Source organism: Macrotis lagotis, chromosome 1 (assembly GCF_037893015.1).
Source record: "Macrotis lagotis isolate mMagLag1 chromosome 1, bilby.v1.9.chrom.fasta, whole genome shotgun sequence".
Taxonomy (NCBI): Eukaryota; Metazoa; Chordata; class Mammalia; order Peramelemorphia; family Peramelidae; genus Macrotis; species Macrotis lagotis.
Genome location: NC_133658.1, coordinates 856,284,794 through 856,310,059, shown reverse-complemented (window position 1 = coordinate 856,310,059; position 25,266 = coordinate 856,284,794). Strand labels below are relative to the sequence as shown.

General features: G+C 42.7%; 1 long non-coding RNA gene across 3 annotated transcripts in view; it reads right to left on the bottom strand.

The window, feature by feature from the left end:
• The window catches only part of LOC141490898 (uncharacterized), a 37,861-nt gene that overhangs the window by 8,477 nt on the left and 4,118 nt on the right, over positions 1-25,266 (bottom strand). For 2 of the 3 annotated variants that reach the window (XR_012469391.1, XR_012469389.1), the window contains 2 exons: positions 6,816-6,927; positions 6,345-6,414 (listed from right to left, as the gene is read on the bottom strand). This is a non-coding gene — a long non-coding RNA (uncharacterized LOC141490898). Of the gene's footprint in view, positions 1-6,110; positions 6,198-6,344; positions 6,415-6,815; positions 6,928-25,266 lie in introns of all 3 variants that reach the window. The other variant, XR_012469390.1, reaches the window with a different exon arrangement.

Sequence of the window (25,266 nt, the reverse complement as noted above, 5' to 3'; positions counted from 1 at the left end):
TGGGATGACCTCTGAAATTCCAAGATTTTCTAGTCCTGTTAAGATTGGGGGAAGGAGGGGCATGGATAGGCCCAATTGGAAGGCCAATAAGCCTTGACTTTATTACCCATAGACCTCAGACAAGAGAGTGGGAGTGGGGGAAGGGCAGAGGGTTCTGGGTGGCCCTGACATTCTCCTAATTGTCTCCCTGTGTGATGAGCGGTTCCTCCTCTAGCCTGCGACAGATCAAATTAAATGTGAGCCTCACTCAGCAGCCCCTGCTCCCTGATTAGATTGGAAAATACCACATTTAAATATCTTAGCATTTGTGGGCATTAGGGACTCAGAGACATTGACTAAGAAACAGAGAGATAGGGGAAAGCAGAGAGAACAAGACAGAGTCAACAGTTCATAGAGGCAGAGAGAAAAGGATAGAGACACTGAGATAGGGGAAATAGAGAGAGTCAGAGAGACACCACTTCAAAGAGGCAGAGAGAAAAGGAGAGAGGCATAGGAGGAGGCTGGAGGCTGAGAAAGTGGGGGAGGGCTGAGGGAAAGGGAGAATGATGAATACAGAGATACATAGAAAAAGAAAAAGGAAAAGGCACAAAATGATAAGGAACAAGACAGACATAGAGAAGAGGGAATCTGACATAAATGATGAAAAAAGGAGAGATAGCCAAAAAAATATTCCAGAAATAGATATTATGATATGATGAAAAAAGCACTGGCTCTGGACAAGTCATTTCCCCCTTTTTAAACCTTGGTTTTCTCTTCTATTAAATGGGAACAATTTATTCCCTCCTTTCCAGGGCTGATGTTCAGAGAGAGAATGTCATCCATACACACTAAATCCCTGGATTGGAAAATTAGCTGCTATCATGATTAATCATATTAGAGAGATGGAGGAGTGAGACCCAAAGGCGGAAAAAACATTCCTTCTCTCCACTGGGCTGTAACATTCTTGAAACCAAATTTCTGGCTCAGTCCCAGGTTTAGAGTGAAGTCAGCCTGGAACAATCCTGCCCAGAAAGACTCCCTCAGGACTCTTGTCTCTCAGGGTCCTCCTCTGCAGAGATCTCACCCCTCCTGCCCCCTCATTCTTGCTTAGACTCACAAGGATGATGTGGTTTATCCCTGATCCATCTCCAGTCCTGAGATAGCCCAGATGTCCAGCTACCACCCAGACCAGTATTAGGATTGCTACCTCGTCCCTAACCTGATGAAGGTATCCTGGGGACTAGAACCTAAAGATACAGTTCAGTCCCAAGTCAGTCACCTCAGGGCTCCCCAATCTAGACTCCTCCTCTTCAGTTACTAAGAAGAGCACAGTCCCTCACCTCCATCCTCAAAAGTTGAACATCTGTGACCTCCATATCCTTATCCCACAACACCATAAAACAATTTATATGGACCCCTTAGATTGGTGCTGGAAAAATATAATTTAATTAAGCTTTGAACCCTCCTCTTAAAGAGTTCACTTTGGAATAGGAAATTTCTCACACAGGCAATCAATCAACCAATAAGCATTTATTAATCAATAACAATGATGATGATGGGACCCATAGCCTTCCAGGTACCAGAAGAAGAAGGCATAGTTAGGGACTCCCAGAATTCCTGGAGTCCAGTTCAGGTATAGGGTTGGAGAGAGCAAGGAATCTTTTGATGACAATTCTTCAGAGACCCTCAAATCCTAGAGCTGGTGGGACCCTAAAGAGGGCATATGGTCTAAGCTCCTGTTTCCAGTTTAGTGATTAAATGAGAAGGGGAGAGATTAGTCCTAGAGATACAAAGACAATACAAAAGTAGTCCTTGCCCTCAAGAAGTTTACATTCTAATAGGGAATATGTGCATGAATGAGTATCTATAAAGTGCATACAGTTGGACATTCTCAGGATATGAAAGGTCCAACCATGCATTAGGGAATTTCCTCAGTCCTTTAGATTTCTGGCCTTGAACCTCCCCCATCTCCACAGAGAACCTGAAGAAGTATATGAAAGACAGTCACTGGGAGGAAGGCTGTCACAAGTTGGCTACAAGCACGCCTGCAGTTCATTATATAAAAAACAGCTTTATCAAAAGGAAGAAAACAAAAACCACCTGGGGATGGGGAGGAGTGACAGTCCCAAAGATGTTTGTGAATCATAAGAGCCCCTCCCAAGTTAAAATTATGGAGGGATCTTCTGTCAAAGGATATCCTGCATTCTGACAATACATACACAAAATTAGTTTATCAATAAAGTGCCTACCATTTGGTCCAGTCTACTTATTTTTACATATGAAGGAACCAAGACCTAGGAAGATAAAGAAAATCTAATGTCACCCATAGAATAAATTGAAAAGCTTGGATTTGAATCCAAATCCATATCTTCTGAATCCAAGGCTTTTGTCAATATATTTCTAACCCATGTAGTGTTTCCTAGCCCCTTAGCAATCTACCCAGTCCCCCCAATTCCTTAGGAAAAGTGCAGACCCATCTCTAGAGTCCTTCCTCCATTTTTTTTTTGTTTTGTTTTTTGTTTTTTGCAAGGCAATGGGATTAAGTGACTTGCCCAAGATCACACAGCTAGGTAATCATTGTGATTTCAGATTTAAACTCAGGTCCTCCTGATTCCATAGCCAGTGCTCCATCCACTGTGCCACCTAACTGCTTCTCTTCTTCCAATTTTTTGGTGTTACTTTCCCCATTTACGATAACAGCTCTCCCTCCCTTTCAAGTGCTGCTGTTTCTATGGATTCTTTCTCCTCTCTTTTTCCTTATTTCAGTCTCCACCAGTTTCTATCCCCAGGGTCCAGAATTTGTACCCCTTAGATGGACCCCATTTACTATCTTCTGCCTTTCACTGGGATCAGGGAGAGAAGCAAAAAAAAAATCCCAAAACCTATTGTAACAGATGTGTAATATGACACCTTAAAATGTAGTATAGGAGTGAAAATATGAGGATTGAGAAGATGATCACTAACAGTGGAAGTCAAGGTTTCCTGATAAACATGGCAGCAAGATTCAGGGAGGAGGAAATGAAGGGGAGGGGAGTAGAGACATAGATAGTTCAGTTTGCCTGGGTATACAAGCATGGAAGAGAGCAGTAATAAATCTAGGACCTTGAAGAAGAACCTTGAATGCCAGATAAGAGTGATGTCAACAAGGAACCACTTCAGTGTTTTGAGTAGTGAAGTGACACTACCAGATCAAGGCATAAAAGATCATGATACTCTGCTGTACTACGAAGAATGACTTGGAGGAGAAGAGTGGACATGAGGAGATCCCCAAGGAGGTGGTGGGAATGGATTGGTGGAAATGAGCATCTGTTCTTAGGTGATAGCCATGAAAATGGAGAAGGTGTGGATATAAGAGATGATAAGATGGCAAAAATATGCCAGGGCTTGATAATGGATTGGAGATGAAAAGGGAGGGAGAATGAAGAGTCCAAGAGTTCAAAGTCATGACAAGGTAGATGCCTTGGATATAAGGAGGAGCAAGTTTAACAGGGAAGTCACATTGTTTTGAATATGTTGAGCTTAATGTGTTCATAGACATTTAGGTGGAGATATTCTCCAGAAGCTGGGATGATGCCTCTGGATTTCAGAAGAGAAATGGAAAGCTGAGAGGAATCCTGGAAATCATCTAATCCTACTCCTTCACTTTACAAATGAAGAAACTAAGGCACAGAGAGTTCAGGTGACTTGCCTCAGGTCACACAGCTAATGAATTCCAGAGCCAAGATTTGAACCATCTAGGTCCTCTGCAAATCAGTTATTTACTCTGCAGAATCAGGCAGAAATAAAAACTTAGTATGTCTATGAATGTGGTCACTGAAATCTGTAGAATCAAAGGAAACAGTATAGAAAAAGAAAGAAGAGAAGGGAAAAGAAGGAAAGGGGGAACAGAAAAGGAAGGAAGAGGAGAAAAGGGAAGGAAAGAGGAGGGGAGAAGAGGGAGGGGAGGGCCAGGGAGGGGAAGGTAAGAGAAAGGGGGTACAGATGAGAGGAAAAAGTCAAATGCAGACACTTGGGCCACACCCACATTAAGGGACTAGGAAGAGTTCCTGATGACCTTGTAAAGAATTCAGAAGGTAGAAGGATGGGAGATTTTGTTTTTAAAACCATGAAAGGAAAAAGTATCCCATAGCAAGGGTAGTTCCAGAATGCCAAATACTGAAGAGAACTCAAGGAGAATGAGAGCTGATTTTTAAAGCTAATAGACTTGACAAGGCATTAATGACAATGGAGAGAACAGTTTCTGTCAATAGTGGGAGTAGATGTCTTGTATCAAGGAATTGGGGTAAGAGTAGAAGCTGAGGAATCAGAGATATTGAGTGACAATATTTTCAAGAGCTTGATTAGTGCAGATGGAAAAGGAAATAAAAGTATATAACTAGATGGTCTTGGAGGTTCAAGAAAAGAAATTTAATAGGATTTAGGAAGTTGTCGGTAAGTGCAAAGAAACTAGGGGAGAAAGAAGCAGACAGAGAGATAGAGAGAGAAAAACAGATAAAGAAAGAGAAAAACTGAGAAAGAGACATAGAAAGAGGCAGGGAGAGTATAAGGTCTTATTGGAAATGGAAGGGAAGGGGATCCAGGTAGAGGGATTAATCTTAGAGAACTGGAAGCCTATCTTCTCTTTTGTGTTCTTAGGGAAGAAGGAAGATGATGATGCCTCCAAGAATGTTCAAAGGGAACAGGGAACTGCTCTCTCTAAAGATTCTAGTGCTCTCCCAGTCACCAAATCCAATGGCCCTTTTTGGGACTTTCACCCTCCTTGATCTTTCTGTTTGTCACTGTTGATACATTCCCTTTACCCCCTTACTGTACTTTTTCCTCCCTCAGTATCAGAACCAACCCTTACATAAACCTTTAATCCTTACAGGGAGTGTATATTCCTGGTTCTCTTCCCACCTTGCTAACTTCTCTTTTTTTTTTTTTTTGGCTCCTAATCCTCTTTTCAGGTCCTTAATATGTGGATGCTCTCCAAGGATCTATGCTTCAGAGGAGCTGAGGTCCCCATTCTTCTTGGGAAAGGAAGAATCAAGGTCATTAGCTCTAAATGCACTAGTAGTGTGGCTAGGGGACATTTGAGGACAAGGGGAAAAAAAGGAAAATGTAGGGAAAAGTGACCATGGGGAAAAAACATAGAAAGTATGTAAAGGTAGAACAGGACTGTCAGGACTATGGAGTCCAGCTGAAAATTACACCAAAATTACACACACCCCCAGTATTTACACCATACTCCAACACCCCTTCCTCTGCCCTTTCATCTGGAACATTACTCCTCCCCACAAAGCCTGGACAGCTGGGGCTCAATCTCCCCTCCAACCTCCAACAGCTGGACCACAGCCCCTTCCAATCCCCAACAGCTGGAGCACAGCTGCCTCCTTTCTACTGCTGGGAGGGGCCGGTGTATGGGGATGGCTTTCTATTCTCTCCAAAGTTCATGCTGGGACATTCCTACAGATTACTGGGACAGAACTCAGGGGACACAGCACCTCCCTTCCCTACACTGCTCTCCTGGGGCTTCTGGATGTTTGATCTAGAAATAGAGAGTGAATATGTTTGGAGGAGCTAATACATATATGTATGCAACTGTGTTTGGATAGCTGTGTATATCTGTATTTATCTATATATGTCTTCATGATTGTCGTGTACATATTGTACTTATACTTCATGCTTTCGTGGATCCATGGTTGGATAGGTGTGAGCCTCTGGAGATGTTGGGAATAGGGGATAATCTAGCTCAATGCAGAAAAAGTTTGTCCAACAATTCCGAGATGAAAGGGCTCTGCCTAGAGAATAAGGACCAAGGAGATGCTTTGCACCACCTAAGAAACCATGGAAGTTTGATCTAGGGCAACCCGAGGTATCATTGTGTGTGTGGAGAGAGGAGAGATGAGGATGGAGGTGTGAGACAGAAACAGAGACAGAGACAGGGGCAGAAAGAGGAGGAGGAGGAGGAGAGAGAGAGAAAGGGAGGGAGAGTCAATGATACTATTGTGTCAAGTCAACAAACAACTGTATTCAGTTCAGGGACTAAGCAGTGCTGGTTCACCTTTATTAAAGGTGGGAATAGTGAGGGGGCATAGATTAACTGTGCAGACACATAGAACATTTGGGAAAGGACCTTAAAGCCCACTTACTCAGAGGAGTACAGGATCATAGGTTTACTACTGGAAGGGACCTCTTGGAACATCCAGTCCAACCATTCTATTTTATAAATGAGGAAGCTGAAATCCAGAGAAGTTAAAAGTTAAGTCCAAGATTGAATAATGATAATGTTTGTCCTTCATTTTTGAAGAACACCAGGACATCAGGGAAGTGATGCCATGACTAGATTGTGAATTGGATTTGGGGCGGGGGGGGGAGACACCAACCTCATTTTCTCCTCCAGAGCCATCTCTGAGTCCAGTGGCCAGATATGAATCAGGATGACTGGAGATAGTCCTGGATATAAGACAATCAGGGTTAAGTGACTTGTCCAAGGTCACTTGGCTAATAAGGGTCAAGTATCTGAAGGCTTCCAAGTCCCATCCTCCTGACTCCAAGGCCAGTGTTCTTTTTTTTTTTTTTAGGATTTTTGCAAGGCAAATGGGGTTAAGCAGGTTGCCCACGGCCACACAGCTAGGTAATTATTAAGTGTCTGAGCTGGGATTTGAACTCAGGTACTCCTGACTCCAGGGCCAGTGCTCTATCCACTGCACCACCTAGCCGCCCCAAGGCCAGTGTTCTAAGCAAGATTAGAAATTCAGTTCTTTGCTCCCCACCCACCCCCACCATCAGATAACTCATACAAACCAAAAGTTGAGTTTGTAAAAATGATTTCATCTGAGTACATAATGACAAACCTCTATCCCTGGGTCCCACTTGGTGAGTTTGTGTCTTTCAGGGCATGAAATAGTATGGCTCCTTTGAAGAGGCCTTTTTCTTTCAGAGCCTGATTTATTCTTTTTTCCTCCTCTGTTGGTTGAAGGTTAACAAGAGAATTTGTTCTATTTATTCATTTATTCACTCATTCATCAAACATTTATTAGTCTATGTGAGTCCAAAGAAGCTTAGCAGTGGACAATATTGCATATAAACACCACCAGTATTGAAGTATTTCATATTGGGTTGAGTTGGCGAAAGCCACATATTTTTAGAGAGTCTCTAATCCAGTATTCTACACCAATACAGAGATATCTTAAACATCTTTGACAAGTAGATGTCCAACCTCTTCTTTAATATCCTCACTAATCTAGTATGATTCATATGCTTGTAATTCCTGCTTTTGAGGGAAGAGTTTGATTAAATCATATTAACTCAAATCAGGAGTTCTGAGCTAGAGAGGAACTAAAGCCAATCAGGAGTCCAAACTAATCCAATACAAATATGGTGAGCCCTCAGGAGTAGAGTGCCATCATGCTACTCAAGAATTGATCCAATATGGAAAAAAACAGAACAGGTTAAAACTTCCATCCTGATCAGCAGTGGAATCAGACCCACAACAGATCAGGCTGTCTTCCAGTCTGGGCAAGATAGGAAAAAATCAGTCTAAAAAAACAAACAAACAAACAAAAACAATATCAAAATAAAGTCCCTCCAGGTAGTTACTATTTTAGAAGGTAGCCCATTCCACAGTTAAGCAGCTCTAATTGTTAGGAAATCCTTCCATGGATTCATAAGCTCTTTGATGAGAATTAGTTGTATCACTGAATAGGTTGAGAAATCATTCCTCTTCCTTCCTTAAGCAGAATGGTGTCCCTTTGAAAATTCACCTTTTTTTGTCTTGGATTAGTCTAGACTCCTGATTGGCTTTAGTGCCTCTATAGCTTAAAATTCCTGAGTTAAATCAATCCACTAGCCTCAGCCTCCCCCAAAAGCAGGAATTACAAGCATATGTACCACATCAGACTAGGGAGGGGTTATTAAAGAAAAGGTTGGATATTTACTTGTCAGAGATGCTGTTTAAGATATTTCTCTTTTGGGGTGCAATGTTGGATTAAAGAATCTCTATAACATGTGTCTTCCCCTCAAACCCCAATCAGAAATCTATACCTCAGTGTCTCCAACAAGTGACCTTCAGTCTCCACTAAAAAACCTCTCATGGACAGAAACTCATTGTTTCCAAAGTCCATCTCACCTTTGGCTACCTGATTGTAAGGAATGAATGGATGGGATGGATGGATGGATGAAAAGTAATGAGTTCTTACTATGTGCAGAGCACTGCATTTAAAGCTAAGAATATAATTCAAATGGATGATAAACTGCTCTCATGGAGCTTATGTTCTAATAGCAAGAGACAATGTATATATAAATGAGTAAGAGGCAGGGAGTGGTTTGGGAAGTCAGGGAGATGATAAGTGGAGTCTTAGGGGAGTTGACTTGCTCATTCTTTTCAGAAGCAAAGTTTGTATCAAATTGGATTACTGTTCCCAGAAGTGTAAAGGGGGTGGAAGTCAGAATAGGACAGTAGGGCAGATGGCCTAGATGGAAATCAGCCCCACTCTACCTTCCAGTCATTGCTCCCAATTCTATCCCCTGGGTCAAGCCGATCAAGTCAAATGCTTTCCATGACAGGCCTTCAAATATTTGAAGTCAACCAGAATGTCTTCTCTAAGTCTTTCTGCTATAAAATAAACAGATACCTCACAGTTCTATCAACTGAGTCTTTCATGATATAGTCTCAGATTTCCCACCCATTTTGGTTGCCCTCCTCGGGCAATTAGGAGTACTACAGTTAGTCAATGTCCTTTGCAAAATGTGGTGCCCAGTCTGAATATTCCAGATTAGTTTAAAGTACAGAATGACAGAAAGATTACCTTCCTCATTTTGGACACTGCATATGCCTCTCTTACAGTTTCCAAAAGTCAAACTGGCTTTTTTTGCCTGCCATGTTATAACATTGATTCACATTGGAATCAAAGGGAACTAAAACCCCAGATATTTCTCATGTGTATCATTGTATCACCATTACTCCTCATCTTGTCCTTTGTACAGTTGATTTCTCAAATCCTAATGGAGGGCTTTATGTTTTTCCCAATTACATTTCATTTTAATAGATTCAACTTGTTCTTCTTGCCAGTTGGTTCCTTCTGAATCATGACCATTATCTGGAGTGCTTGTTATCACAGAATTATCACAGATTTAGAGCTGGGTGGGACCATAAAATCCATTATAGCCTCTTCATTTTATAATTGAGGAAACTGAGGTCCTGAGAGACTGACTTACCCAAGTTCAAACATGTAGTAATTATTCTTAGTGGAGCCAGGGCTATTAGGTGACACAGACTACTATCCATTTCCTGGATTCAGGAAGACCTGAGTTCACATCTTGCCTATTTGCTAGCTTGGTGAACTTAAGTAAATTATCTAAACACTATCTGCCTCAGTTTCCTCAATTGTAAAATGGGGTTAGCAATAGTACCCACCTTTTAGGGTTCTTATGAGGATAATATGAGATAATATTTGTAAAATACTTAGCATAGGTCCTGGAGCATAGAGGTATTTAATAATTGACTATTTCTTATCTTCTCCTCTTTTATAAATATGATATATGCAACCATTTATTTTTTTAGATGTAAAGAACACAGAGCCCAGGAGAGATCTCTGGGGCACTCCACTAAACACTTCCAAGTAGATGCCACTCTATTCATAACCACTTTTGAGGAGGTTTGGAATCTACCTAATTATTTTATTACTATCCAGTCAATATCTCTCTACTTCATCTACAAGGATATCATGAAAGATTGTTCAATGCCTTTCAGAAATTCAGTTAGACAATGGAATTAAAGAAGTCGAACTGCAAAGAGCTCTGGGGAGTTAAAAGGACTAGGTTCATCTACCTTTGACTTACTACATTTGTGACCCTTGGAAAGTTACTTAATCTCTTTAGGCCTCAGTTTCCTCCTCTATAAAATGAGGGAGTTGGACTAGATAGTGTCAGAAATCCTTTCCAGCTCTTCATCTAATCCTGTGTTTTCAATAGTTCCTCAACCTATCAGGCTAGAAATCTTGCTTCCCAGAAAAGGGAAGAAGGTTGCTATGGTACAACTCATGGATCTTGAGGACCCCCATGTTGGTTGTTAGTGATTCATTTTGGAAGGAAGGAAGGAAGGAAGGAAGGAAGGAAGGAAGGAAGGAAGGAAGGAAGGAAGGAAGGAAGGAAGGAAGGAAGGAAATAACATTCATTCAACACACTTACAGTAGCACCAAGTACTGTGCTAATCACTGCAGGGACAATTAGGAAAATGGAGATGGTCCCTACTCTCAAGAAGTGCATCTTCTGATGGTGGAGACAACATATCAGAGGCTTCTGCAGCAAGTCAGACAGAAAGGTCCCATTGTCCTCAGGGTGCAATGGTAAAACAGATGGTAAATCCTCATAAATTCCCTCTTTAATAACACATTCGAGAATGTTGTCAGAAAAAAAAGCAATCATGCTAACCTCTACTTTAAAGACTCCATGTCCTTCCTTTTTGGGGGAATACTAGTACATTTTCCGTCTCCAGTCATTTTCCATCAGTCATTCTTTTTTTCAGAGATCCCTTGAATAGCCCAGCAAGAGCTCCTGCTGAACAAATGTTCGGCATTCTCACCTGTAGTTGGTTTGGTTCAAGGGACTTGAACTTGAGATCAACTTGCTACTAGGTTATCATATCCTCACTTGTCTTGGATTTCATTGCCATCTGTTCACTGATGCTACTGGTGACTAGACAGTGATTCAGGGAGGCAGCAGGGTGAGGTGGGAGATGATTCCCTCAGCTGACACTCACAAACCTCTCGTCTATCTATTTATATTAGTTCTCAGGCTCCCATCACCCAGATAGAGAGGTGAGCTGCCTGCCTTATCTTTGTCCCTCCGGTCATTCTTTGGGACTGGACTCGGTCTTGCCATTCCTTTCTGGCCTGGCCTTGACCATGGTCTTGAACAAGGACCTGGACCTGACCTTGGACAAGGACCCAGACCTTGGTCATGTAAGCCCACTCTCTAGAGCTTACTGACCCCTAACTGGTTAGGGGGGAGGAGCTTTCACTTTATGTCCAGGCCTGGGGTTATGCATGAACCTCTTGCATATGCATACCTCTATGTGTGCATGTAAGTTTTATGTACATGTATGTCCCCTGAGGATATGTAGTATATGCCATCGCTTATCTAGGCTCCTCCTTTATCATCTTACTTCTCATTTTATGTTCATATAGGATCAGGGTGATTTTGATGCTGAAATCATAGACTTAGAACTGGAAAGGACCTCACAGGTCATTTAAGCTTCCTTCTTTACAGGTAAGAAAAATGAGTCCCAGGGAAGTGGAGCCCCTTTATTTTATAGGTGACTTGCCCAAGGTCATGCAATTAATATGTATCAATCCAAAGAACCTCAGAATTTGGAGGCCATCTAGCTGAGTAGGAATCCCCCCTGACAAGCAGTCATCCATTCTTTGCTTGAGCAATTATAATGATGAGGAATTCTCTCCCTATCATGTCTTTGAATATGTGTCCTCCTCTTTTAAATCTTCAGTTTCTTCATTGAACTTGAGAGGACTAGACTTCCAGCTGTGACCCCCACAAGTCTCCCCAGGGAACTAGTCTCCAGGACAGCAGACCTAGCTTGGATTGTAGAATGGAGCCCCCCTTTCCCTGAGTGGTGACCTGGTCCAGGCTAGGTCCAGATAGAGCCCCCAAAAGGGGCAGGGGAGCTCCAGCTCTCCTCCTAACCAGAGCTCAGGATGAGCTGCTTCCCATACCCCATTTGCCAATTTGCCATTCCCCTCACGTAGGCTCAGAGGCCACTCAGCCTCTTCTCAGGGCTGAGGAATTCATTAGTTCATGCAATGGGCAGGAGAGAAAGAAGGAGGCAGAGAGGGAGGGAAACTCTGGGCTTCTCTTGTCCTCAGATCACCGGGCAGGCAGCTGAGTCATGGGAGGACATGGGGAAAGAGGAAAGAACTGGGGCGGGGGGGGGGGGGAGAACACCTGGCACTTTCTCTTTTCATTTTTGGTGTTTGTATGTATATTGTGAGTGGAGGGTTAGCATCCAGGCAGCAACCCCAACACTGAAGACTGAAATGAGTGAGCTATATAGGAAGCAATCTGGAAATAACAAGATTCTCTCTCATCCCCATTCCTGAGCTGGGTGACCACCAACTGCTCCTATTCCTCTCTGAGCTGTGACTGACCCCTCCAAAAAATCCCTGCCCCAGAGTGACTGAAAGCAATCCTAGAAAGCACTGAGAATCCAAGTGGCATCTGCTTTGAACCTATAGTCCCAAATCTGATGGGCTCTGTCTAGTTTCTGGTTAATAACTTTCCATTTTCCTATCATTATGGGACTCAGGAGAAAGGGAAATTTAATTCCACCAAATTTATTAAGCACTACTTTTGAGGTTCTGAGAGAAGCATTGGAGATACAAAGGTGGGAGATGGCATAGTCCTTGGCCTCAATGAGCCTACATTTTGCTAGACTGTGTGGATTAAATATAATAGGAGGTGTGGGATGGGGACAAAAAAAATTACTCTTCCAGTTCTGGTGCTGACCTTAGATTCTAAGCTTTCCCTGTCTCCTCTCCCCTCTTCCATCCTACCTTTCTAGCCCCTCCTTCCCCTTTTTTAATCTGTTTCCCCTCGGGAGTTTAGAAATCAAGAGAGCTAAACTTACTAGTGCTTCCTCTGAGGTCCCTGATTATGGACCAAAGAGAGATGAAGATTGAATGTCAGAACTGACAAGAATTCAGAGGCCCAGGAACAAATCTTTGTGAGAGATCCTCTGGGCAAACACCTAGTACCACCACTCTACAGATGAAGAAACTGAGCCTCAGAGACACAAAGGACCTAAGTGCATACACTTTATATCTGGCTGAACTGGCAGGTGAATCAAGTCATCAAATCACAAGAAGGAACCTTTGAGCTCAAGATAAGTAATGTGATATAGTGCAAAGAGGGCTGGATTTGGAGTCAAAGAGAATCTGGGTTCAAATTCTGATTCAGTTCCTGACTCCCTGGATGAGCTTAGATAGGTAATTTTTTTTTTAGATTTTTCAAGGCAGTGGGGTTAAGTGGCTTGCCCAAGGCCACACAGCTAGGTAATTATCAAGTGTCTGAGGCCAGATTTGAGCCCAGGTACTCCTGACTCCAAGGCCAGTGCTCTATTCACTGTGCCACCTAGCTGCCCCAGATAGGTAATTTTTACCTGTTAATTTCCTCACCTGTAAAATAAAAGGGTTTAGAAGCTTTTCCTGATGATGTCTCAGATCTTTTCCAGGTCTAAGCCTATTATCCAACCCTATCTCATTGTTTTACAGAAGTAAGACCCAGAAAAGGAAATGACTTGTCTAAAGTCACATAGCAAATTTATTACTAGAACTGGGTCTGGAGCTGAAAGGTTTAGAGAGAAAGAAACACACAAGCCTAGACATGGGGAGTGACTAATTATGAGATTTAACAGAGAGAAGCTTTCTGAATCGTGGCTGCCCAGCAAACAGGGCTTTGAGTTAAAGGAGTCCCAGAGAGTTTAAAAAAAAAACTAACCTCTGAACTAGGGAATCAGGAGCCATGTTTCCTCATCCTAGATCTACAAAGTCTTCGGATGAGACAAAGGAGTTAGATTTAGTCCTTTCTCAAGGAATCTATAATTTTGAGACTAAACAAAGGAGAAGCAGAGTCAGACCCTGTCTTCAGGGAACTTACAGTTGGGAGACTGGACATAGAAGGGGAAGAACTAGTCCCTGCTCTCATGGAGCTCACAATCTGAAGGAGACACTAAAACATAAAGTTCAAAATATATAGAATGAAGGACAGCCTCTAAGGACCTCAGAGACAGCTCATTAGGTATCTGCATATTGAAAGTCTTTCTTGCGGAAATGAGACCTTGAGGAAGGGAATGGGGGAAGGGAAGAGGAAAGAGGGTTTTGAACAAGAATTCAAAGGTATGGATTTGGGAGAGCCCCCAAATCCTTCCTTCATGTGAACTTACCTACTTCTGTCAAGGGTACCACCATCCTTCTAATCCCCCAGAGTGGCAACTTTGATTCCATTCCCACCTCCTTTTCACTCATCCCAGGTGTCCAATCAGTTGCCAAATCTTGCCATTACTTTCTCTAGATCATCTCTGACATGTGTGCCCTCTGATCCACTCCCACAGATACAACTCTCATTTAGACACTCATCACCTCTCACCTGGGTTATCAAGATGACCTTCTCCTTCCTCAAGTCTCTCCCCACTCCAATTCATCCTCTATTCAGCAGCCAATGGGATCTTCCTGAAGCACAGACTTTTTTTACTAGATAGTTCCACTAATTAATAAATTCCATTGGTTCCTTACCCCACAATCCTTTGTTTGGTCTTCAAAGTTCTTCTCAACCATGCCCCTTCCTACCTTTCCAATTTTCTTACCTCCTACTCTCATCACACACCAAGATCTAGCCATATCAGCCTTTACACTACTCCCATCATATCATCTCTGGCCCTTAATTTGAATTCTCTACATAATTGGAATTCTCTCTCTCCTAACATCCAGCAGTGGTATACAATTTAACTGAGATTAAAAATAAAATAATGAAACATATTGACATTCAATAAACCTTACAACTTCTTGTACCTTTAAAATAAACCTTTAAAATGAAATATATACCCCTTTGTTTCACATCTTGTTTTACCTGATTTGCCATTGAGTTCACAACATTTTAACCCATATTTGTAAACTCTTTATGAAGCCACACTTTTATTATACTGGGTAGCAATCATACTTTTTTAAACTATCCATTTTCTAAGTCTAATTTTTATTTTCATCCATAGGTTTTAAATGGAGTTTCAATCAAGAGTGTTCCTGGGTCATGGATATATATTTATCTTCATATCTTAGAAAAATTCTTTAACCTTTTGTGATGTATGACATGATGCATGATCAAGTTGCCCTAGTTCATCTCCATTTGGAAAATTCTATAATTCTGGAACATTTCTGCTTCTCAGTATATTAATGTAGTTATCAGAGTTTATTACTCCCTCAATGGGAGCAAGACTGCCAGGCCCAATGTAAATTAAAAATGTCCTAAATATGTGTTTGAGTCACAATTTTATTTGAGCAGCTAGGAGGCACAGTGGATAGAGTATTAAGCCTGGAGACAGCAAGACTCATCTTCCTGAGTTCAAATTGGGTCTCAGACACTTATTAGGTGTGTAACCCTTGGTAAGTCACTTAACTCTGCTTCAGTTTCTTCATCTGAAAAATGAGTTGGAGAAGGAAGTGGGAAACCATTCCAAAATCTTTACCAAGAAAACCCCAAATGGATTCACAAAGAGAAAGAAAAGACTGAACAGCAGCAACAAAGATATTTTATGGTCTGACAAAAGAACTTCACATCTAATACCACTTACTCATCTAGAATTGTGACAATGGTTTTAGTATGATCTTGAATGAAAAAATGAGTTTCCTCAGCAAAATTTATTCCTCTCCCTGCCCCACCCCCATTTCAGTACTCCAGACTTTGTATTGTCTGGTCCACAACAAGTGTTCTTTCTTCATAGCATAGTTTTTTCACAACATCATAGTTGTTTTAGTTTGTTTTAAAAACTAGTCTCCTTGATGTTTTTCCAACTTCAGGAGGTCGATACTATGCAATAGAGGACTCTCTCTGCTGTCAGATTTTTCTGAAGGGAGAATGACATATTTTTTAAGGATTGGTTAGGCTGTTTTGTCCCAATAATTTGTCAGTTCTTCGCACTACTCTTCAATTTAACTGTACTTTTCTTTGTGCTTCAGTGTGACTGATCCTATTTCATTATGTGCTTGAATGATCCTTGAATTCTCCACACCAACAGCAACTGCACTATCCCTAATAGTGTGCTCTTTAAGTAAGAGCTAAAGCATTTCCATGTTTTCTTTGCATAATATCCTTTCTTCAAATTCTCAGAATTAAAAACATAGTAAAAAGAGTGTGATAAAAATGTATATGGCACAAAATTCCCAAGAAACTGGGAATGAAATAAAGAAGGGGAAACCAGCTCGATTCAGATTCATAGGGTCAACATTACACATTATGAAACAGTCTAATGTCACCAGAGTCACATTTGAATGGACCAGTGCTGTCACAAAATGAAATCATATCAAAATTAATTCTTATTCCAAATAATTTGCATACCAGTATAGACTCCCTGACTTCCTTTAGGATAACTCAAGCATCATCTTCTCTGAGAGGCCTTTCCTGGTCCTAGATATTGATGGTATTCCCTCTAAATTTATCTTCCAATCACTCCACTTTTATTTTTCATTATCCTATTTATATATGTCATCTCTCTCATTAGAATATAAACTCCTTGTGGTCAGAATTTTTGTCTTCTTATTGAAGTAAGGATTCCATGTCAGAAAGAAGGTGGTAAAGTCTGAATAAGAAAGGGGTGGAATGGGTGGGATGAGGATTCTACAAACCTTATACTAAGAATCCAATGGAAACTGGAGAAATGAGGAAGGAGTGGGAGAGTCCAGGTTATGAAAGATTTTAAAAGCCAAACAAAGGGCATTCTAATTGATCTTGAGAGTCAAAGGGAGCCACTGGAAATTATTGAGTAAGGGCAAGGATATGGTCAGATTGGAACCTTAGATCAATTTAGCAAATGAGTAAGAAGGTAATCAATCCCAAGGTAATAGAACAGAGTCCAGTTTTGGATTTAGTGTTTGCTATTTTCTGCTTCTACTTGGATGAATCTGTCCAGCAGTATCTCAAATTCAGTCCTCTGGGTGGAATCCTTTCATCTATCTCCCTTTGAATACACAATTCTTTCAGTCTCTACGATCAAGGTCAAAATTTCTCCAGAGAGTGATCTTTTCATCATTTCTACTTTACCTTCCTCAAGTCTAACTTCATCTCATCATAACCTCCTGAAATAAATAGGGATAAAATTTAGAGTTCTACATTTGCATTGGAAAACCAATTGCATAAATACAGGTTGGGACCAATGTGGCTAAACAACAGATCATATGAAAAAAAGGTCTGACTGTCTTAATGAACTACAAACTTAACATGAGTCAGCAATGTGACTTAATAGCCAAAACCAAAAGATAGGATCTTAATTCACAATTATAGGAATAAAATAAGGAAAATAATAGTTCTATATATTTCTGTCTGGGTCAAGTAACATAAGAAAGAATGTGTTTGGATCTGGGAGTCACATTTTAGGAAGGAGCTCATCCAGAGATGATTGCCCAGGAAGCACTTTAGGGCTTCAACTTTCCCATTTATAAAATGAAGGAACTGAATCCCTTCTTCACAACAGAAAGGGAGTTGAGGGTCTAGTGGGGCTGAATATTATGTTCTTTGTCTGATATAATTACTGTATATACTTGAGCTTAGTCAGTTTTCATAGCTACAGGAGAGAATTCATAAATTGGGGAGGGGAGAGGGATATGAAGGTTCCAGACACAACTGAGTCACAAAAGGCAAAAGAAAACAATAAAACATTTCTTCAAATGAAGAAGTTATCCTCATTATCCTGTTAAATCGCACATCTCTCCCCTCCCAACCCTCACAGCAAAAAAGTAAACTCCCTGAAGACAGGAACTGTTTTTCATTTTGTGTTTTTGTTCCTACCATTTAACTCAATGTTTGCAATGAAGATGGATTTGAAGCCTTATGTACCTTCCAACCCTAATAATCCACAAACCTCTAAATGAAAGGAGAATTAGGCTTCTTGTGCTATTCCTATATGACAGCCCTTGGAGTAGCACTAGAGGAGACGGAAATGACTGGAAGACCAATTTCAAGTGAAAGGAAGAACTTTCTAACCATACAATTCATCCAACAATGAAAGGGGATTTCTGGTTCCCTTGTCTGGAAGGTTCTTCCTCCTTACCTCCACTTCTAGGAATCCCTGTTTCCTTAGCTCAGGTTGCACTTTAAAGACCCATCCACCCCACCCCCACTTCAGCAGTATCTTCCCTCATGAAACCATCTCGTATCATTTTCAGTAATTCAATGGAGCTAATTCTAATAGATCCTGAGAGCTGATTGTAACATGTTTAGGATGAGCATTTATTTATACCTAGGAAAAACTGCAAATGCTACAAATTAGGATTTGATTTATTGTTTTGTTGATTGTCTAGACTCCAAATGTAAGAAAGTGATGGAGAAAATGTTAATAATGCTGATTAAACTTAAAAGCATGTCACACTTTATTCTGAGAGATGATTATTAAAACATTTACCAGCACATCCCTGATCATCTTATATGTCTTCTGTATATGCTTACATATGTATACATTGTCTCTCTCTTAATAAAGTAAGCACTTTGAGAGCAAAGATTACTCCACTTGTAATAAAAGCTTGTTGGCATTGATTTGGAAAGTGGTGAACTCCCCATTACTACTGGAAGTAACTAAACAGAGGCTGCATGACCCCTGTCAGAGAAACTATAGAGTAAATGACCAAATAGGAAAGGAAATTATAGAAGGCATTCTCTATGGTAGGGCCTCTCAATTTGGGGGGGGGGGGGTCTGTGAATTTTTATTTTAAAAAATACTTATGCAAATGTGTGTAGATAACAGTGTATTTCAATAGAATTGTTTTCTGATGTATTCTATTTTGTGTATTTAAAAGTATGATTCTGAGAAATGGTCCAAAGACTTATCCAATCTGCCCAAAGGGGTCTGGGACACCCCCCAAAAAGATGAAGAACTCCCATTCTATAGACTTTTTCAACTACTGGATTTTATTTTTGACTCCATGATAAATTTGTGAATAGTGGACTTGCAATCACAGATTTCAATCCAGACTATGCTATTTAATACCTTTGTGACCTGGTCAATGACCCTTCTCTGAACTTCAGTTTCTTCATACGACAAATGAGATCATTGAACTTAGAGTCCCTTCTAGCTGGGAATTCTATTTCCTACAGCTTCCAACTGGATAATCTCACTAGAACAACCTCCTTCATTCCTTGCCAATCTTTAATTCTTTTTTTCATAAATTGTCCTTTGCTTTTAGATGTATCTTTGAGTCTAGGTGTATGTTCTTATGACTCCCCAATGCCAGTCATGAAGACTCCACTGGGTCATACTAAGAAGCCTCAACCACCTTGCCACAAACTAGTTCTTAGAAAGTCAATCTTTCAGGACACAAGATGTCAGAGCAAGAGAATTAGCAGAAGCACTAAATGCCAGCTCACTAAAGTCCCTTGTTTTCCTCTGATAGAACTGAAACCCCTGTTGGAAAGGGACTAACCAAGGTCATAGGGAAAGTCAATCTTCTGACTCTAGGTTTCTTGCCTTTGGACCCGCACCCATTTAAATAAGCTGGAAGGGTCCCACAAGATTAGTTAGTCAGAGACCCAGAGAGCCATTTGCTCAGAATCTTTTCCTCCCCTAGTGCTTGGTGCCTGGGCAGACAGAAGTCAGAAATGATTATGGATCTTGAGATAGAAGAGATCACCTCGGGGCCCACATACTCGAATCCTATCATTTTTCAGATGAGGAAACTGAGACCCAGTAAAGGGAAGGTCACCCAGATCCTGTAATCAGCACTAGAGGTAGAGTTAGAATCCAGGACCTCTGACACTCCAGAGTCATCATTCCAAGAGGAGGGAGGCAAAAAATACTTGGTAGCACCTTCTTCTTCGCCCAGAGCTGCCCTGATCCAGATAGAGCTGGGACAGTGAAGCTTTTAGGACTCTATGGAAGCTAGTCCCTCACCCACCAGGGTCCAGCTAGGCTTTTACTAGGAAAATAATTAGAAATCTAATTCTTCTTTCTCCCACTCAGCTAATTGTCTGTGGACAATTTGATTGTAACAGTATTCACTGAAGCAGAAAGCTACCTTATTTCTGCCAGACATCTCCTTTGCAATTAACAGTATTGATTGCATGTTTCTCTCCTCTCACCTGCGACTTCCCTGGGGAGGGGGGAGCCAGGCCCCAAGAGGCCTTCACCTGCTCCCCTTGCCCTTAGTCACAAGGAGAGAGGCAGGTGGGTCTCCTGGGTCCTGGGCCATCTGATACCAGGGTCCCCAGCCCACAAACTGGGATGTGGAACTCCCACGGCCTCTTGAGACTGACAAGACCAGGGTCCTGCCCCAATTTGACTTTGTCCCCATGCAGTGGAGGCCACACCAAAGTGAAGCTGCTGGCTCTTCCAACTAGTCCTGTACAGTCCCGTCATTCCCCCCTCCCTACCCCCCATCACCTTGCACCAATCTCCTCCAAACACACCTGCTCCTCTGCCCTGGGAGCTTGAGGTGAGGTGGGGATGAGAGGTTTGGAGTAGATGAGAGCAAGATAAAGATAGAGATAGAGAGAAGGCCACAGAGAGATGGGGAGATAAAGAGACAGAGAATAAGAGACAGATATAGGCAAAGAAATGGAGACAGACAGAGACTTTAGGACTGAGAGACAAGGACAAGCAGAGATTAAAAAGCATAAAGACCAGAGAGAAAGTGATAGAAGCAGAGAGAGGCAGAGGGTGAAGCCCCAGAGAGTACATTTTTGAAAAGGCCAAAAGGACACTCTCAACACTGAACTACACAGAGAACCAAAGGTCCTATGGGTTTCACTGGTCTTGCTTAGCCAGGTAAGGTGAAAGAACCCAGGGCTTTACTCTGAGAGGGTGCTTAATAAATATTGTCAAATGAATAAATAAAGTTGGTGAGCACATCTTCTCGGAGACAAGACCAGACAGAGGCAAGTTTAGAAACCTCCCAAAGCTTCCCTAGAGAGATGACATCTTCCTGTGGGGATGTGGGTAATCAGAGAGAGAGAGAGAGAGAGAGAGAGAGAGAGAGAGAGAGAGAGAGAGAGAGAGGAAGGAGAGGAGAGGAGAGGAGAGGAGAGGAGAGGAGAGGAGAGGAGAGGAGAGGAGAGGAGAGGAGAGGAGAGGAGAGGAGAGGAGAGGAGAGGAGAGGAGAGGGGAGGGGAGGGGAGGGGAGGGGAGGGGAGGGGAGGGGAGGGGAGGGGAGGGAGGAGAGGAGAGGGGAGGGGAGGGGAGGGGGGGGGAGGGGAGGGGAGGGGAGGGGAGAGAGAGAGAGAGAGAGAGAGAGAAATTCTGGGAGGAAAGGAAGAGACTCAGGGGTAGGAGTAGATTTCTATGTGTCTGATTGTTTTTGCAATATATGAACATATATTGTGTGTCCTTGTGAGTGTATATCTGTGTGGTTTTGCTGTTCTTGTATATGTGTGTATGTTTGCAGTGTGAACTTGTGAATGTTTGGGTATCTATATCTGTATTTTGGTTGTTTTGTGTGTGTGTGTGTGTGTGTTTGTGTGAACCTAGATAGAAGGAGACCAATCCAGTTAGGGCTGCCAGAGATTAAACAGTTGTATCCAGGTGGGTGGATGCTCTAGGAAGAATGTCACTCCCAAAATACCATCCCACAGCATGTCATCCTACCAGATAAGGAGGGAGAACATTCCTGGCCTGGCGAATGGCCAGTACAAAGGCATGGGAGTGGGAAATGGGTTGTCATGTGCAAGGAACAGCAAGTCGACCAACATAACTGGGTTGTGGAATTCATGAATGGGAATAAAGTGTGAGAAGGCTGGAAAGATAAGGAGTCAGATTGTGAGGAACAGAGTCAAACAAAGGACTTTATATTTGGTCCTGAAGGTAAAAGAGAACCACTGAAGTTGATTTGGTACATGAGGTTCCCCAAGGTCATATAGGCAGGAAAATGGCAGAGGGAAGGCTAGAGTTCCTATCTTCTGGAGGTAGGACCAACACTCTCTTCACTCCCCCATAATTGCCATTCCCCATAATTTTAGATAAGAAACTGAATCTGGGACTACTACCCAAAGAGAAGATATAACCTGCTCAAGCCAAAGGTAGAGCTGTGATTCCTAGTCCATCTCTCTGTTACTATTCCAGACTTCTTTGAAGACAGAGGTTCATGAAGTCTGGACTAGTGTCTCTCCTGACCTGGGATCAGAAGATCATAGATTTAGTGTTGGAAGAGAGCTTAGACAATAATTCAACTGCCTAAGTTATAGTTAAGGAAACTGAGACCCAGGAAGAGTAAAAGACTTCCCTAAGGTCATATAAACCAAGAGAAATAAGGAGGACCTTGTTTCACTGAGAGTAGTTGACAGAGTGACTTTACTCTCTCTGTCCTCATCCCATTCTCCTATGCCAGGTCCATGAGGACTCTTCACTGAAGATCATAGCAACAGAAAAATCATACCCTGAGGACTGGTCATCAAGGGACTGGGCAGATTCTGGCCTGTGTCTAACTTAAAAAAAAAAAGAAGAGGGAGGGAGAGAGAAAGTGATATACTGATAGAAGTTCCAGATTTGGAATAAGAAAATGTGGGGTTGGGGCAGCTAGGTGGCACAGTGGATAAAGCAGCAGCCCTGGAGTCAGGAGTATCTGGGTTCAAATCCGACCTCAGACATTTCATAATTACCTAGCTGTGTGGCCTTGGGCAAGTCACTTAACCCCATTTGCCTTGCAAAAACCTAAAAAAAAAAGTGGGGTTTAAACTAACCTATAGAGTTTCTTCTACCCTAAAGGCCTCAGTTTTCTCTTCTGGAAAAATTCTGGAATTCTGTGAAGTCCCTAGGTTGACCCATTGCAGAGGTCTCTTCACTTTCATCCCACCCCTGGGGTGCAGTGGGCAGGGAGCGACTTGTTACCTCCCCAGATCATTGAAGACTGAACCAAATCCTATCCCACAACTCCTTTTCCTATCCAGTCTGGCTTATTCCCAACCATGGCTGGCCCCTACCTCCGGATATTGGGACCCAGCCAGGAATGGCACATCTAATGCATGGGCTAGGTCTGAGTGTTCAGAGCCTGTGGAGATGCAACTAAGGGGAGGTACCTTTAGGTTTCAGAATGCTGAATTTCCTACCCATATTCAAGAGCAGCAGAGAGGCCACAGGATGTCAAGGAATGAAAGAGGAGACAGATCACAATGTTGGGATGGGTTGTGGGGGGGGGGGGAGACTGGGAATTGTGTGATGTGCTTATGTGTATGTGAGTCTGTATGTGTGACATATGTGCATTTATAAATTTGTGTGCATGTGTGTATAATTTTATCTGTAATGGTGTATAGTTCAACTAATAGTTGAACTGTGTGTAGCTGAGTGTCTAGAACTGAGTTATTGTATAGATGTGCAGTATTTAATAGGTGATTGCCTATGTCTCTGTGTGATCATATATATATTTAAGATGGCACAGTGTTTAGAGCACTGGCCCTGAAGTCAGAAGGACTTGAATTCAAATTTGACTTCAGACACTTATTAGCTCTGTGACCTTGGGCAAATCACTTAACATTGGTTGCCTGGCATCCAGGGCCATCTCCAGTGGTCCTGATTCAAATCTGGCCACTGGACCGATGGTCTGGAGGAGAAAGTGAGGCTGGTCACTTAGCACAGACACCCCTCACTCAAATTCATTTCAGGGTGCTTATCATGGCATCACCTTCTTGATGGCATGGTTCTCTTCGAAAATGAAGGACAGAAACTAACATTGCATGGAACTGGAAAAACAAATAAAATATTTTTTCTTAAAAACAGGAAAATGAAGGACAAAACGTTATTAGACCTGTGTGCTTGCATGTCTGTGACTGTGTGATTGATTGTGCACTTCTGTGCACCTCTGATCATTCTTGTGTGACTTGATTCGAACTTGAGTTTATAGGTGTCTGTGATTGTGAAAGGAGGGGGTATGGTTGTGGCTGACCACGGTGTGCGGATTTGTGTTGGTAGGAGACTGGGATTGTGTGTAGCTGCATCTGTAGAGTGTGGGTATGTCTGCGTATCTGGGTGCAGCGTGTGTGTGTGTGTGTGTGTGTGTGTGTGTGTGTGTGTGTCCGCGCCCCCGCGCGCTCGCCCGCGCCGCCAGCCTACGAGGCAGTACTGCCATCTCCAAGGAGGCTCGGGAGGGAGCCCGGGCGCAGCCCCCGCCCCCCGGCCAGGCTGAAGAGCCTGAGCCCAGACAGAGCCAGTCACAACTCGCTAATTTGCATGTTAATGAAGCGCGCGGAGCAGCCGCTCCGGAGACTGACAGGGAGCCCCCCCTACCCCACCTCCCCTCAGCCTCTGACAGGCACGCGGGGAGCGGGGGAGAGACGCGGGGGCGGCGGAGCCTCTCCCTGGGCAGAGAGAGAAGAAGGTGGAAGGGTGGAGGGGGTGGGGGGACGGAAGAAGGGGGGTGGTAAAAAGGGGGGAGAAGACGCAAAGACGAAAGGCAGGCAGGCAAACACTGAGGCTGAGACAGAAAGACTGAGAGAGCATTAGAGAGACAGGGACAAAGACAGAGATACACACACACACACACACACTCACACGCACACACGCAGCATAGCCAGAGATGCAGAGATGAGCAGAGATAGGAAAAGCGAGAAGAGGCAGGGTCATAGAGACATGCAGAGACAACCAAAGACAAAGAAAAGGAGAGAGGTAAAGGCAGAGGGATAAAAAAGTCAGACAGACGGACAGGCAGACAGCTCCACAGGCTCCTAGCATTCAGATCTAGATCCAGAGACGGAAACAGGAGATAATCCCAGAGGCAGATTAGCAAAGACAACAGAAACAGTCACAGAGAGATGGACAGAGGTGACAGAGGCACTGACAGAGGAAGTGAAACTGACGGAGGAAGAGAAACTGACGGAGGAAGAGAAACTGACAGAGGAAGAGAAACTGACAGAGGAAGAGAAACTGACAGAGGAAGAGAAACTGACAGAGGAAGAGAAATGAGGGAGGAAGAGAAACTGGCAGAACAAGAGAAATGACAGAGAGACAGACACAGAGGGGCGGAAAGGGCTCAGTGGAGAATGGGTCAGAGGGAGCCAGGTACCCCCAGATATACAGAGGTACCGAGGTGGCATAGACAGGCAGAGTGAAACAAAGACCCGGAGACACCAAAACAAAGAAACCGGGAGTCAGAGACAAATACACAAAGTCATAGAGACAGACAGAAACACTGAAAAGAGGCAGGAAAGAAGAAATGCAGAACAGGAGCGGAAGAGACAAATAGCAAGAGGGCAGAGCCATTCTGAGAAATGGAGAATTGAGAGGGGGAGACAGAGAAGGCCATACTTCCCAAATTGTGCCAATGGAGCAGGAGAAAGGGAGTCAGGGAAAGGTAGACTAGATCTAGGCCTCACCCCCTGCTTCTGTCACACACACCCAGCCCTAATTAGCCCTGAGGGATCTCACCCACAAGATGTCACCCTCCTCTCACCTAAGCCTGAACCCCCACCCCCCATTCTCCTTATTAAAAATCATTTTGGGGTTAGATCTCAGAAGAAGACAGCTACTTTCTCTAGAAGGATCTTGGTGAAAATGTGTCTAGGAGAGGAACTCTCCTTCTGGTCCAGGTCAGTTTATCAAAGTTGGTCCCTCCA